At 45.7% G+C, this 15507-nt stretch overlaps 1 protein-coding gene and 1 pseudogene across 3 annotated transcripts in view; one reads left to right on the top strand and one right to left on the bottom strand.

The window, feature by feature from the left end:
• The window catches only part of GSDME (gasdermin E), a 101696-nt gene that overhangs the window by 61224 nt on the left and 24965 nt on the right, over positions 1 to 15507 (top strand). The window lies entirely within an intron of this gene.
• On the bottom strand, positions 5539 to 9518 carry LOC308622765 (telomerase RNA component interacting RNase-like; annotated as a pseudogene). The gene is made up of 2 exons: positions 9458 to 9518; positions 5539 to 6069 (listed from the first exon to the last, which is right to left on the bottom strand). The product of its transcript is annotated as a telomerase RNA component interacting RNase-like (transcript).

The following is a 15507-nucleotide window of genomic DNA, read 5'->3' as shown; positions in this document are numbered from 1 at the left end:
CTGACTGCTGAGCCTGCACGTCCGGAGACTGTACTCCGCAACGGGAGAGGTCACAACAGTGAGAGGCCCGCGTACCGCAAAAAAACCAAAACAAACCAAAACAAAAAAACCATGCAGCAAAGTTGGAACTGGTCTTTTCTACTTGTTATCTTTCCCTGTGGCCAGCAGATGTTTTGTTTTTTAAAAAAATTTTTATTTATTTTATTATTTATTTTTGGCTGCATTGGGTGTTTGTTGCTGAGTGGGGGCTACTCTTTGTTGCGGTGCACAGGCTTCTCATTGCGGTGGCTTCTCTTGTTGCAGAGCATGGACTCTAGGTGCATGGGCTTCAGTAGTTGTGGCCGGTGGGCTCAGTAGTTGTGGCTTGCAGGCTCTAGAGTGCAGGCTCGGTTGTTGTGGTGCACGGTCTTAGTTGCTCCGTGGCATGTGGGATCTTCCCAGACCAGGGCTCAAACCCATGTCCCCTGCATTGGCAGGCGGATTCTTAACCACTGCGCCACCAGGGAAGTCCCCAGCAGATAGTTTGAAATGATTCTGTTTACATTTGCGCTCAATTCAGTGCTGGCACCATCTTTTTAAAATTTTTTATTTTGTATTGAAGTATAGTGGATTTACAGTGTTGTGTTAATCTCAGGTGTACAACAAAATGATTCACTTATATATATAAATATATCTATTCTTTTTCAAATTCTTTTCCATTTAGATTACTACAGAATATTGAGTAGAGTTCCCTTTGCTCTGCAGTGGTCCTTGTTGGTTATCTATTTTAAATATAGTGGTATGTATATGTCAATCCTGAACACTCCCAGTTTATCCCCCCCCTTCTCTTTGGTAACCATAAGTTTTCTAAGTCTGTGAGTCTGTTTCTGTTTTGTAAATAAGTTCATTTGTATCATTATTTTTAACTTCCATATATAAGCAATATCATATACTTGTCTTTCTCTGACTTACTTTACTTAATATGATAATCTCTAGTTGCATCCATGTTGCTGTAAATGGCATTATTTTGTTCCTTTTTATGGCTGAGTAATATTCCATTATGTGTATGTGTACGTGTATGTGTGTGTGTGTGTATATATATATATATATATATATACATACCACATCTTCTTTATCCATTCCTCTGTTGATGGACATTTAGGTTGCTTCCATGTCTTGGCTATCGCCAGTAGTGCTGCAATGAACATTGGGGTGCATATATCTTTTCGAATTATGGCTTTCTCTGGATATATGCCCAGGATGGATTGCTGGATCATATTGTAGTTCTATTTTTAGTTTTTAAGGAACCTCCATACTGTTCTCCACAGTGGTTTTACCAAGTTACCTTCCCACCAATAGTGTAGGAGGGTTCTCTTTTCTCCACACCCCCTCCAGCATTTATTGTTTGTAGTCTTTTTGATGATGGCCATTCAGACTGTTGTGAGGTGGTACCTCTTTGTAGTTTTAATTTGAATTTCTCTAATAATTAGTGACATTGAGCATCTTTTCATGTGCCTCTTTGCCATCGGTATGTCTGCTTTGGAGAAAGGTCTATTTAGGTCTTCTCCCCATTTTTTTATTGGGTTGTTTGTTTTTTTAATATTGAACTGCATGAGCTGTTTGTATATTTTGGAGATTAATCCCTTGTCGGTCGCTTCATTTGCAAATATTTTCTCCCATTCTTAGGGTTGTCTTTTCGTTTTGTTTATAGATTCCTTTGCTGTGCAAAAGCTTTTGAGTTTAATTAGGTCCCATTTGTTTATTTTTGTGTTTATTTCCATTACTGTAGGAGACAGATCAAGAAAGATATTGATGTAATTTATTGTTGCTGCCCACTGGCTTTCTCTAGTTGTGGTCAGTGAGATTGTTTCCTTAATTTCTTTTTCTGATCTTTCAGTGTTAGTGATAGAAGTACAACAGATTTCTGTGCGTTAATTTTGTATCCTGCAACTTTACTGAATTCATTGATGAGCTCTACCAGTTTTCTGGTAGCATCTTTAGGATTTTCTGTGTATAGCATCATGTCATCTGCAAACAGTGACAGTTTTACTTCTTCCTTTCCAGTTTGGATTCCTTTTATTTCTTTTTCTTCTCCGATTCCTGGGGCTAGGACTTCCAAAACTTTGTTGAATAGAAGTGGCGAGAGTGGACATCCTTATCTTGTTCCTGATCTTACAGAAGTGCTTTCAGCTTTTCACCATTGAGAATGATGTTAGCTGTGGTTTTGTCATATGTGGCCTTTATTATGTCGAGCTAGGTTCCCTCTATACCCACTTTCTGGAGGTTTTTTTTTTTTATTGTAAATGAGTGTTGAATTTTGTCAAAAGCTTTTTCTGTATCCATTGAGATGATCATATGGTTTTTATTCTTTAATTTGTTAATATGGTCTATCACATTGATTCATTTGCATATATTGAAGAATCTTTGCATTCCTAGGATAAATTCCACTTGTTCATGGTGTATGATCCTTTTAATGTATTGTTGGATTTGGCTTGCTAGTATTTTGAGGATTTTTTTAGTCTGTGTTCATTAGTGATATTGTTCTGTAATTTCCTTTTTGTGTGGTAGCTTTTGTTTTGGTATCAGGGTGATGCTGGCCTCATAGAATGAGCCTGGGCATGTTCCTTCCTCTACAATTTTTTGGAAGGGTTTCAGAAAGATAGGTGTTAACTCTTCTCTAAATGTTTGATAGAATTCACCTGTGAAGCCATCTGGTCCTGGACTTTTGTTTGTTGGAAGTTTTAAAATCACAGTTTCGGTTTCAGTACTTGTAATTTGTCTGTTCATATTTTGTACTTCTTCCTGTTTCAGTCTTGGAAGGTTTTGCTTTTCTAAGAATTTTCCATTTCTTCTTGGTTGTCCATTTTGTTGGCGTATAGTTGCTTGTAGTAGTCTCTCATGATCCTTTGTATTTCTGTGGTGCCTGTTGTAACTTCTCCTTTATGATTTCCTTTTTTTCTTTCTTTTTTTTTGTTTTGGCTGCTTTGGGTCTTTGTTGCTGCCCACTGGCTTTCTCTAGTTGTGGCAAGCAGGGGCTACTCTTTGTTGTGGTGTGTGGGTTTCTCATTGTGGTGGCTTCTCTTGTTGCATAGTATGGGCTCTAGGAACACGGGCTTCAGTAGTTGCAGCATTTGGGCTCAGTAGTTGTGGCATGTGGGCCCTGGAGCATGCAGGCGTCAGTTGTTGTGGAGTGTGGGCTCAGTAGTTGTGGCTCATGGGCTCTAGGGTGCATGGGCTTCAGTAGTTGTGGCACACGGGCTCAGTAGTTGTGGCTCATGGGCTCTAGAGCACAGGCTTAGTAGTTGTGATGCATGGGCTTAGTTGCTCTGCGGCATGTGGGATCTTCCTGGATCAGGGATCGAACCCTTGTTCCCTGCATTGGCAGGTGGATTCTTAACCATGGTGCCACCAGGGAAATCCCTCCTTTTTCATTTCTAATTTTATTGAATTGAGCCCTCTCTCTTTTTTTTTTTCTTGATGAGTCTGGCTAAAGGTTTATCAATTTTATTTATCTTTTCAAAGAACGGGCTTTTAGGGCTTCCCTGGTGGTGCAGTAGTTGAGAGTCCGCCTGCCGATGCAGAGAACGAGGGTTCGTGCCCTGGTCCAGGAAGATCCCACATGCTGCGGAGCAGCTGGGCCCGTGAGCCATGGCCACTGAGCCTGCGCGTCCGGAGCCTGTGCTCCGCAACAGGAGAGGCCACAACAGTGAGAGGCCCACATACCACAAAAAAAAAAAAAAAAAAAAAAGGAACGGGCTTTTAGTTTCATTGATCTTTTGTATTGTTTTCTTTGTCTCTATTTCATTTATTTATGCTTTGATCTTTCTGATTTCTTTCCTTCTACTAACTTTGGGTTTTGTTTGTTCTTCTTTGTGTAGTTGCTTTAGGTGTAAGTTTAGGTTGTTTATTTTTAATTTTTCTTGTTTCCTGAGGTAAGATTGTATTGCTATAAACTTCCCTCTTAGGACTACTTTTGCTGCATCCCATCCATTTTGGATTGATGTGCTTTCGTTGTCATTTGTCTCTAGGTATTTTTTGATTTCCTCTTTGATTTCTTCAGTGATACATTGGTTGTTCAGTAACATTGTTTAGCCTCCATGTGTTTGTATTTTTCACAGTTTTTTTCCTGTAATTGATATCTAGTCTCATAGTGTTATGGTCAAAAAAGAGCTTGATGTGATTTCAGTTATCTTAAATTTACCGAAGCTTGATTTGTGGCCCAAGATGTGATCTATCCTGGAGAATGTTCCATTTGTACTTGAGAAGAAAGTGTATACTGCTGATTTTGGATGGAATACTCTATAAATATCAGTTAAGTCCATCTGGTGTTATGTGTCATTTAAGGCCTGTTTCCTTATTGATCTTGTGTCTGGATGATCTGTCCATTGGTGTAAGTGTTAAAGTCCCTCACTTTAACACCTGTTGATTTCCCCTTTTATGGCTGTTAGCATTTGCCTTATGTATTGACATGCTCCTATGTTGGGTTCATATATATTTACAATTGTTATATCTTCTTCTTGGGTTGATCCCTTGATCATTATGTAGTGTCCTTCTTTGTGTCTTGTAATAGTCTTTATTTTAAAGTCTGTTTTGTCTGATATGAGAATTGCTGCTCCAGCTTTCTTTTGATTTCCATTTGCATGGAATATCTTTTTCCATCCCCTCACTTTCAGTCTGTATGTGTCCCTATGTCTGAAGTGGGTCTCTTGTAGACAGCATGTATATGGGGCTTGTTTTTGTATCCATTCAGCAAGCCTGTGTCTTTTGGTTGGAGCATTTAATCCATTAACATTTAAGGTAATTATCGATATGTATGTTCCTATGACCATTTTCTTAATTGTTTTGGGTTTGTTATTGTAGGTCTTTTCCTTCTCTTGTGTTTCCTGCCTAGAGAAGTTCCTCTAGCATTTGTTGTAAAGCTGCTTTGGTGGTGCTGAATTCTCTTAGCTTTTGCTTGTCTGTAAAGCTTTTGATTTCTCCATCAAATCTGAATGAGAGCTTTGCTGGGTAGAGTCTTCTTGGTTGTAGTTTCTTCCCTTTCATCACTTTAAGTATATCGTACCACTCCCTTCTTGCCTGCAGAGTTTGTGCTGAAAAATCAGCTGATAACCTTATGGGAATTCCCTTGTATGTTATTTGTTGCTTTTCCCTTGTTTCTTTTAATATTTTCTCTTTGTCTTTAATTTTTGTCAGTTTTATTACTATGTATCTCTCTCTCTCTGTTTTTTTATTTTTTTTTACCAGCACTAAGTCAAGTTCTTTACTTCCCAGAAGTGATGGCTAAAGGGAGGGGAGGGTGAGAAGAGGAAGACAGAAAGAATCAGAAAGAGGGAGGAGATGGGAAGAGAGGGGACAGTAGACCACTGTTCTGTGAAGTCTCAGGAGGCAAGTGCTCAAGGTAAAAAGGAGTCCTGGAAAATCATCCACAGCTGTGGGAAGCATCTCGGTTTCTTTCTGTATATAAGTCCTTGGGGGAAAAAGGCTGCTGTGCTGCTGCTGCATTACATAGTTATGTACATCGCACAGAGTCCCAGGCCTTGGCCAGGCAGGGAGGGGGGATCATTTCATCAGGTGCTGAGTTTTATCATCATCTCTGCACTGGTGGGGCTTTGTAATTTTTCACCTCTGCCATGTACTTGGCCCATGCATCACCTTTACTTGTTAATACCTCATTCTCCATCTTCTTCTTGGCTGCTATTCCTGTCTTCAGGGCTAGTTTGTTCCCACCTCTGCACTTGCCCATGAAGCTGAGCGTGGGGCCTGGGCTGCCCTTCCTCTTCAGATCCCCAGGACCTGTGGTGGCGGCAGTGGCCGGCTGGTCGGGTCACTGTGAGCCTGGGGGTGGCTCCTCCTGCCACTGCTGCTGCTCCTCCTCCATCTTTCACTTGAACAGCTCCAGGAAGCTGCTGCTGTTGGTGAACAAGTTCACACCGTCCGACACTGGGCTCAAACCTCTGCCCGACACTTCATCATCCCCGCTCTCGGGTGACGTCCTGGGCCCTGACTCAGCCCATCGGCTCTCGCTGCCACCACTGCCTGCGGGGCCTGGTGCCTCCCGGCCTGGAGGCTCCACCCGTCTCCCTTGGGCAGCTATTTTGTCGCCAGGTGCCGTGCAAAGGACTCTGGGGAGGCCACTCCGGCCCTGCGCTTGGAACCCGACTTGCCTCGTCCTGGGCAATGCATCTGATTACTTTGTGTCTTGGCATTTTCCTTCCTGGGTTTATGTTGCCTGGGATCCTGCGTTTCCTGGACTTGGACTGTTTTCTTTCCCATGTTATGGAAATTTTCAGCCATTATTTCTTCAAATATTTTCTTAGGCCCTTTCTCTCTCTCTTCTTCTGAGACCCCAATAATGGGAGTGTTGGTGCATTTAATGTTGTCCCAGAGGTCTCTTAGATTGTCTTCATTTCTTTTCTGTTTTTTTAAAAAAAAATTTATTTATTTATTTGGCTGTGCTGGGTCTTAGCTGCTGCATGTGGGATCTTCATTACTGTGTGCAAGGTCTTTTTAGTTGCTGCAAGCAGGATCTAGTTCCCTGACCAGGGATTGAACCCAGGCCCTCTGCATTGGGAGTGTGGAGTCAACCACTGGACCACGAGGGAAGTCCCTGTCTTCATTTCTTTTCATTCTTTTTTCTTTATTCTGTTCTGCAGCAGTGATTTCCACCATTCTGTCTTCCAGCTTACTTATCCATTCTTCTGCCTCATTTATTCTGCTATTGATTCCTTCTAGTGTATTTTTCATTTCAGTTATTGTATTATTCATCTCTGTTTGTTCACTAGATCTTCTAGCTCTTTTTTAAACGTTTCTTGTATCTTCTTGGTTGGTACCTCCATTCTTTTTCCAAGATCTTGGATCATCTTTACAATCATTACTCTGAATTCTTTTTCAGGTAGATTGCAGCTGTTCCTCTGGGGTTTTATCTTTTTCCTTCACCTGGGACATATTCCTCTGCCATCTCATTTTGTCTAACTTTCTGTGATTGAGGTTTCTGTTCCACAGTCTGCAGGGTTGTAGTTCTTCTTGCTTCTGCTGTCTGACCCCTGGTGGATAAGGCTGGTCTAAGAGGCTTCTGCAGGCTTTCTGATGGGAGGGACTGGTTCCTGCCCACTGGTGGGTGGAACTGGGTCTTGTCTCTCAGGTGGGCAGGGCTGTTTCAAGGGGTGTGTTTAGTGGGCACCTGTGAGCTCAGGAAGACTTTAGGCAGCCTGTCTGCTGATGGGTGGGGCTGTGTTCCTCCCCTGTTGGTTGGTTGGCCTGAGGCATCCCAGTAGGCTGTTGGGTGGGGCTAGGTCTTGGTGAGAAAATGACCACCTCCAGGAGGGCTCACGCCAATGCTTCCCAGAACTACTGCCAACCAGTGCCTTTGTGCCTGCAATGAGTCATAACTGCCCCCCACCTCTGCAGGAGACCATCCAATACCAGCAGGTAGATCCAGCCTAGGCTCCTATGAGGTCCCTGCTTTTCCCCTGGGTCCTGGTGCACACAAGATCTTGTGTGCACCCTCCAAGAGTGGAGTTGCTGTTTTCCCCAGTCATGTGGAATTCCTGCGATTAAACCCCTCTGGCCTTCAAAGCTAGATGCTCTGGGGGCTCCTCCTCCCAATGCCAGACCCCCAGGCTGGGGAGCCTGATGTGAGGCTCAGAACTTTCACTCCTTTGGGAGAACCTCTGCAATATAATTATTTTCCAGTTTGTGGATCGCCCACTCAGGAGGTGTGAGATTTGATTTTATCGCAGTTATGCCTCCCTTACTGTCTTGTTGTGGCTTCTTCTTTGTCTTTTGATGTAGGATATCTTTTTTGGTAGGTTCCAGTGGTTTTTTTGTCGATGGTTGTTCAGCAGTTAGTTGTGATTTTGGTGTTTTCATGAGAGGAGGTGTGCTCACGTCCTTCTCTGACACCATTATTTTTATTTTTATTTTTTTAGCGTCTTTAATGGAGTATAATTGCTTTACAGTGTTGTGTTAGTTTCTGCTTTATAACAAAGTGAATCAGCTATATGCATATGCATATCCCCATATCCCCTTCAACTTGCATCTCCCTCCACCCTCCTTATCCCACCCCCCTAGGTGGTTGCAAAGCACTGAGCTGATCTCCCTGTGCCATGCAGCTGCTTCCCACTAGCTATCTGTTTTACATTTGGTAGTGTATATATGTCCATGCCACTCTCTCACTTCGTCCCATCTTACCCTTCCCCCTCCCTGTGTCCTCAAGTCCATTCTCTGTCTGTGTCTTTATTCCTGTCTTGACCCTAGGTTCATCAGAACCATTTTTTAAAAAAAATTCCATATATATGTGTTAGCCTACAGTATTTGTTTTTCTCTTTCTGACTTACTTCACTCTGTATGACAGACTCTAGGTCCATCCACCTCACTACAAATAACTCAATTTCAATTCTTTTTATGGCTGAGTAATATTCCATTGTATACATGTACCGCATCTTCTTTATCCATTCATCTGTTGATGGACACTTAGGTTGCTTCCATCTCCTGGCTATTGTAAATAGTGCTGCAATGAACATTGTGGTACATGACTCTTTGAATTACGGTTTTCTCAGGGTATATGCCCAGGAATGGGATTGCTGGGTCGTATGGTAGTTCTATTTTTAGTTTTTTAAGGAACCTCCATACTGTTCTCCATAGTGGCTGTACCAATTTACATTCCCACCAACAGTGCAAGAGGGTTCCATTTTCTCCACACCATCTCCAGCATTTATTGTTTGTAGATTTTTTGATGATGGCCATTCTGACCAGTGACACCATTATTTTTACCATTATTTTTAATAGATTTTGTGCCTAACAATTTAAAGACCTCTGGCCACATGTACTTGGAGAACAAGAGTTTCCTGAATCTTGGTCTTTTGCTTATTCTCTTATTTCTTTGTTTCTCCCCAGGGGCAGCCTTTAAGTAGTCAAAATAAACTAGGTGAAGGCATCTCGGGGTCTGGGGGTATCAGTGTCAATCAGCACCTTTTCCTGCTCTTCTCTTGGTGTTAGTGTTGGTGGTATTTTTAGGCTGACTAGTAAACTTCAGGCTTAATATTTTTTTAACGAAAAAATTTGTTGTGGAAATATAGAAGTATATAACAAACACTAATAAACCACCCCCCCAACTCCTGGCTTAAAAAAGATCTATTTTTTTAAAACCAAGATATAGGAACCATCTTTTTCTGCCTTCACCGCCCAGGATTTTGTTACTAAAACGGGATTCTTGTTCCCAAGGAGTTTATGTGAGAATTAAATGAGGGCATATAAACAAAGCATGGCACATGGCAGGTTCTCAAAAATTGTAGCTATTAGTGTGAACACTTCCATAATTATTGCTATTCTGACTAGCCCCCAATAGAGCCTGTTTACAGAAGCTGGGAAAGGTCAGAGCTGTGGGAAGGTAAGGGGTAACTTAGCATTTGGTGATGGGGTGGGAGAGGCAGTTTCAGAAGAGAAATTAAGTGAAGCCCTTGGGGTTTCTGATGCTGACGTCTTGGAGCCCTTGTTTCGTTCGTCTGTGGAGGGGAGGCAGGCAGCCGTGTGGTCTGCATCGTGAACCCCACCATGGAAGGACTCACTACCTTCAGTGAGTCAGAGAGGCTCTGGTTCCTGCATGTGGCAGCAGCCTGGCTTCCCCCCAAGTGAGAGTGGACCCAGGCATGTGCTGTGCCTCAGAAAAGTCTGGAAAGCACGTAGGCTGTTCTCTCAGAATGTTTCGTTTGTCACAGGAGATGCTTGTTCAGTTCTCGAGTCAAGATGTAAGAAGCTCTTGAGCAATATCAGTAACATATTAATGGGCCCTGTCTCTCGTCATATTCTTTTTGGGAAGAGCAACAGTGAAGCTCTCAAGGCCCCACCGAATCCACTCTTTTTAAAAGATGTCTTTCCTGAGACCCCCCAGGCCATACCCATCTCTGTGATGTCTGAAAGTCAGTCAGTTTACTGCTGCTTTAAAAATTTTGCCCCTAGATTATTCTGTCTCCTGGTTTGGGTTTTAGTTCTTAGGATTGGGAGCTTCTAAAAGGCTGCTTGACCTTCCATTGTTTTTATTTGAGCTGAACCCCTCCTGTGGGAGAGAGGGCCTTCTGAGCATTCTTTCCAATATTCGATCCCAGGAGTAGTTTTTGTCTTTTTACAGAAATCATCCTGTCCTACGAGCTTTATTGTGAAAGGCTACTTCAGATCTTTTGGGAACTAGGTAGGATTTAAGTCATAAGGAGAGACATTCACGTACTATTTTCTTCTAAGGTTGATAGACATTATTTCGTCAAATCCAAGATTTCATCCATCGTAAGAAGCACCACTATTTTATGTACCACTAAGAAAGAACACTGCCAACTAAAGCATGTCATTTGAAAAACATCCTGATTTCAGAGATGTGAAAAACATGTGTGTTTTAAAATTGACAAGATGTGACGTATTGATACAGAACTGTGTTGGCTGGACTGAGTCAGGAATTAGAGTTCAGGCGAGCAGACGTTTATTCCACCAGGGCTTTCACATAATGTCTGACGCCCATCACTGAGCTGCTTGTCTCTGTACCCGCCTTGCTGCCCGACTCCCTCTGAGGTGCCGGTTGCTGCAGCATTAAGTCCAATTATCTCAGCCAGAAATCTGAGCATCAGACGGGGCTCATTCCCTCCTTTCCCTCCCATACCTAGTCTCCCGCTAGTTGATTCTGCCTCTTGAATATCTGTCCTGCCTGTTCCCAGTGCCCCAGCCTCACAACCAGTGCCCTGGTGCAGGTTTCCACCGTCTCTCACCTGGATGTCCCAGGAGTCTCCCGCCTGGTCCCTCTGCACTCACTTGATTCTCTGCACGGCAGCCCATCGGGTGGTGTCCCTGCCTGGCATGTGCCCTTCTGTGCTCTTCACTGCCCTGGGATGACATCCACGCCCTCCTCCCCTCACACACTCCAGGCCAGTCGCCTGAACGTATTTCAACCCCGGGCGTCGACGCCCCAGGCTCTCTCACCTCCTAGCCCTGTCTGAAGGCTCCGTCACTCCCATCCGCACAGGCACACAGGGTCCATACGCAGACTCCGTCCCTCTGCTTCACCTGCCCAGCAACTCAGATGCCTTCAGCAGCCATGTCACGCCACGGTTTCCCTACGGGGGCACCAACCCCGTTGTGGGGTAACGCTTGTCATAACTGCCCGATTCCGTGTCTGTGTCCCTCCTGGAACATCCTCTTTGCTCACCTTTGCACCCACATGGTGCCTGCAGTACAGTCAGCACCATTGGGTTGGAAGAATACTTGGTTCATCTTCATTTTGCATCTGAGATGCAGAGGATAATTAATTTGCCTGGACTCGAGATGGAAGCCCAGGTCCACAAAACACGTGATTTTTCCATCCAGCTGTGATGCACAGAGCTTGAAAGGCAAAACCTGGCCCACAGGCTCCCGCGTGAGCTCAACTCCCTGCATCAGCCTCATTTGCATTTATCGTCTCTCAGACCTGCTGCATCTGCAGGTGGCAGTGAATTAGTTACTCCATCTGAAAGGCTGAAAGGCTGTAATGGCTTAGTCCTTTTTCTCCTTTCTTTCCCTGATTTTGAGTGAGTGAGATAAGGGATTGAATAGACGGCGGTGTGCACAGAGGTGAGGGTGACCCCGTCACTTTGCTAATAATGTGTGGTTAGCGTTGTGCCCTGATTTTGATTTTTTTCAGGCAGTTTACAGTCCTGAAGTCACAGCCCTGTGACACAGAGCAGGGTTTTCCTCACCATGTGGAAGTGGAGCCCCAGGGCAGAGCAGCTCAAGTTTCTAGAGACTTCCTGGCCCTGGCTCCGGCTCCAGGTCGATCATCTCTGGTGGGTGTGTGGGAAGTTCCTTTTATGGTTGAAACGGAGACTTTGTTGGCGGGAAGGAGCCAGCTGGTGGTGGCTGCTTGGGTTTCCAAGAGGATCCGCTGCTAGTCTCTGGGGAGCTTTCCCAGGAGGGTTGAGTAGAGAGGCTGCTTGTTCGTTCTTGAGCACACATGAAGCACCTTCTGTGTACAGGGCCCAGAGGAAGTCAAGGAGGGAGATGGAAGATGGAAAGACATAGGGCTTCGGGGTTGGATAGGCCCAGCTGCATTCTCCCTCTGGCCCTGGTCAGCTGTGTGCCTTTGGGTCACTGGCTTACGAGCTCTCTTTGCTTCTGTCCCTCTGTGAGATAAAGGTGACAGTAACTTCATGGACCAGTTAGAGTGTCTTTAGTTGCAAAGAAAATCTGTTATTACCTCACATAAGAAAACCTCCCCAGGTAGGGTGGGTCACCTTCACCTGAGGTTCCCGGTGGCTGGTTAATTCAGTGGCCCCGTGGAACCCCTTTGTGGTAGTCTCCATGCATTTCTTGTCCCAGCTGCCCAGTTCTCCTTTTGGTGCCCAAATGACTGCATTGCAGATGAAGCCAAGAGGCAGAAAAGTAGTCTGTTCCTTGTGCTTCTCTTTAAGAGAGAGAAAGAGCCTCCCAGGAACCCCCAGCAGACTTTTCCTCAAGTCTCAATGGCCAGAATTGCCACGGATGGCCCATCCTCCCCAATCCCTGACCAGAACAGCAGAGTTACCAGGAAGGGCCAAGACTCATCTGTGGGTCTGGGCTACCCCTTCCACGCCCTTGTACCAGGCTCCCAAACCTGAACAAAATCGGGGGAGGCAGCTAGTGGTTCATCACACTCAGGGGGTGTCAGAGCCCTCCAGGCCCCCAGTTCTCAGTGCGGTGCCTGCAGAAACAAAACGGACGTGGTGGAAGTGCTCCCCCCTCCCCTGCCCACTCTGGGAGCGTACAGACTCTAACCGGGCAAGGACTGTCCCCCGGGGGGATAAGCAGGCAGTGGAAGAAGCAGAGGCACGTGCTTCAGGGTTTGAGGAGGTGGTCACCGAAATTAAACTCTAGTCACGGCCTTGGTGGGGTGTTTTGCCAGGTCTCTAGACTAGAGGAGGCTGGCTATCAAAAGAGAAGCAGACTGGACTTCCCTGGTGGCGCAGTGGTTGAGAGTCCGCCTGCCGATGCAGGGGACGCGGGTTCGTGCCCTGGTCCGGGAGGATCCCACATGCCGCGGAGCGGCTAGGCCCGTGAGCCATGGCCACTGAGCCTGTGCGTCCGGAGCCTGTGCTCCGCAATGGGAGAGGCCACAACAGTGAGAGGCCTGCATACCGCAAAAAAAAAAAAAAAAAAAAAAAGAGAGAGAGAGAGAAGCAGACTTTGCTGCTTAATGAAGTGTTAGAAGAGCAAAGCCAAGTTTACAAGCAACGTGCATGGACCTAACCTCCACAGCCTTTCTAATTTTTCCACTGTACAGCTGGTCTGTGAACACACTTCTCCTTTAGTGTTAGCCAATAAATCAAAACCCTTTAGGAGAAATACCGAAATTGCTAAAGCCTTAATCGTCAGTACATAGCTGCATTTCTGTGGGTTAGTAATTCTTGCTTAATACTTTTACAGTATCAGGCCAGCCACCATCTTTGGGCTCTTTATAATGTCCCAATCTCTGTTCCTGGAGAGATGGTGGAACAAACCCCCTGCAGTCTTGCACGGTTTCTTCAGAGTGCCTTTGTACCCTAGCCTCTTGCCGTCAGTTTTTAGAGCAGTGTAGTGGAAAGATCACTGGTCTGAGAGTCAGAAGATGTGTGCCGTGGGATCCAGGCCAGTCTGTGACCTCTGAGGGCCGCAGTCTCCCTTTCTGAGCACAGACACTGGATTAGATCCGGGTGATCAGGACCACATCCCCTCCCAGGCCTGTGCAGATTTTGCGAGTCAGTCATGGCTTCCTTGCTGCTCACTGCCTCCTTGCCTAGACCCAGTCTTAGAATCCTTTCCCAGTAGCTAGGCAGCGATCATTGATGGATCCATCAGAGGTGGTATTCAAGATGAAACTGGTTTTCTACCTCAGAACTAGTTGTCCCCTGGGGCCCTTGTAGTTTCATAATTTCTCCACGGAAGACAGGTTAAGAGCTGATTGCCCCTACTCCGTCATGACGCACATTACTTTTTGAAGAGCCTTATCAGAACTCCATTTGAAGCCCTATTCCTCTAGGACATGTTATGATCAAGGGCTATTACACAGGAGGGTCATGGCAACAGTGATCACCTTGGTCTTGCTCACTGAGAATCTCCAGCATTTAGCCCAGAACATAATACGACCCAGTTATCTGTGGAGTGAATGAGTTTGGGATGGGGGTCTGCTCGGAAAGCATGCCCTCCCCTTGTCTCTATGGGAGGGGTCCTGGGGGCTGCATTATGTGTTGGGAAAGAAAACTGCGTCCCTCCTTTTGGATATTGTTAGAGTTTTAAAAGTCTTCTTTGGGTTTCTTCTGTCTGGTTTGCATTTGGCTTTCCAAGCCTTAGAAGTAAAGAGAATGGAAATTAAAGCTTCAGACTGGGAAGGAGGCAGCTTCATTAGGGCTGGGCCTGGGGAGCTTTCAGGTACCTTAGGAGAGGAGCCTCTGTTCCCGCTGGCGTCCCTGGCCCACAGCCTGGTCCCTGGCAGCCGTGCCGGGCATGGAGCCACGCTTCCTAGTGCATCCCCACCTGTTGCCTCCGGCAGCTCCTGCCTGCTCTCCTCCCCCAGGAACTCCTGGCCTGTATCCGGGTAGCTGTTTTCTTAGCTGCTTGGAGGGTCTGCTCCCCGGCTGAAGGCTCCCCTGAAAACTGTGGCCATATCTCTGGCCAGCCTGGAGAGGGAACTTGATTTGGCCTCCCTGCCAATAGTGGAAGAAAAGAAACATTTTCACACGGGTACAGTGTGGGTCACTACAGGTAAGCCTTGTAGCCAGCCCTTACTTTACAGATGTGCAGACTGAGGCTCAGAGATGAGAGGCAGTGACCCAGCGAGGAGGAGATGAAGCTGGGACCCACCTGCACGTTGACTGCAGATGTCTGTGTTGCACAGAGCTGCGGGCACGTGGGAGGCAGGTGATCTCATGGGAGAACGGGGTTGGGGGGAGCAGCAGTTCTGCTGGGTGAGGAAGGGGCGCTCTTCTCCCCCATTAAGTGTGTACTCCCCTGCCCTCGCCTCCAGATGTGTTCTTTTGGGTCCAGCCCTTTGGGAGCTGGCCGCAAAACCGCAGGATTGCTTCAGGCCCTACTCTGGTTCCGGGGGGCAGGCTGAGCCTTTGGTTAGTTCTTCTTCCTGATTGGAAATTAGAGTGACATGTGCCCGTCCAAACACCTAGAGCTAGTCTCTCATTGGTTCCCCCTCTTCCCGTTCATCCTCTGGACAAATTGCAAACTGTACGAAACAGGAGGTTAAAGGTGCTGATTCTCCTAAGTTGGGAGATTGTTAGTAAAGTGGCTGGAATGGCGAACCCGAGCACCAGGAGATGAAAAATGAGGTGCGTTTTAGAAACCTTTCCCGATCACACGGTGTACCATCCTCTGGGTTTCCCATGCATGCTTTAGCTGTAGGAAGATTTCCTTGAACCTGGAGATTTCGTTTTAGAAACCTTTCCTGATCACACGTGTACTATCCTCTGGGTTTCCCATGCACGCATTTCTTTAAGTTTGTAGCCAGATTTCATTGTTGTTGTTAATTTATCTTTATGACTTATTTAATAT

The sequence above is a fragment of the Mesoplodon bidens genome (assembly GCF_964165515.1).
Source record: "Mesoplodon bidens genome assembly, chromosome: 9".
Lineage (NCBI taxonomy): Eukaryota > Metazoa > Chordata > Mammalia > Artiodactyla > Ziphiidae > Mesoplodon > Mesoplodon bidens.
The sequence above is the reverse complement of the archived record's forward strand: the minus strand, read 5'-3'. Positions and strand labels throughout refer to the sequence as shown.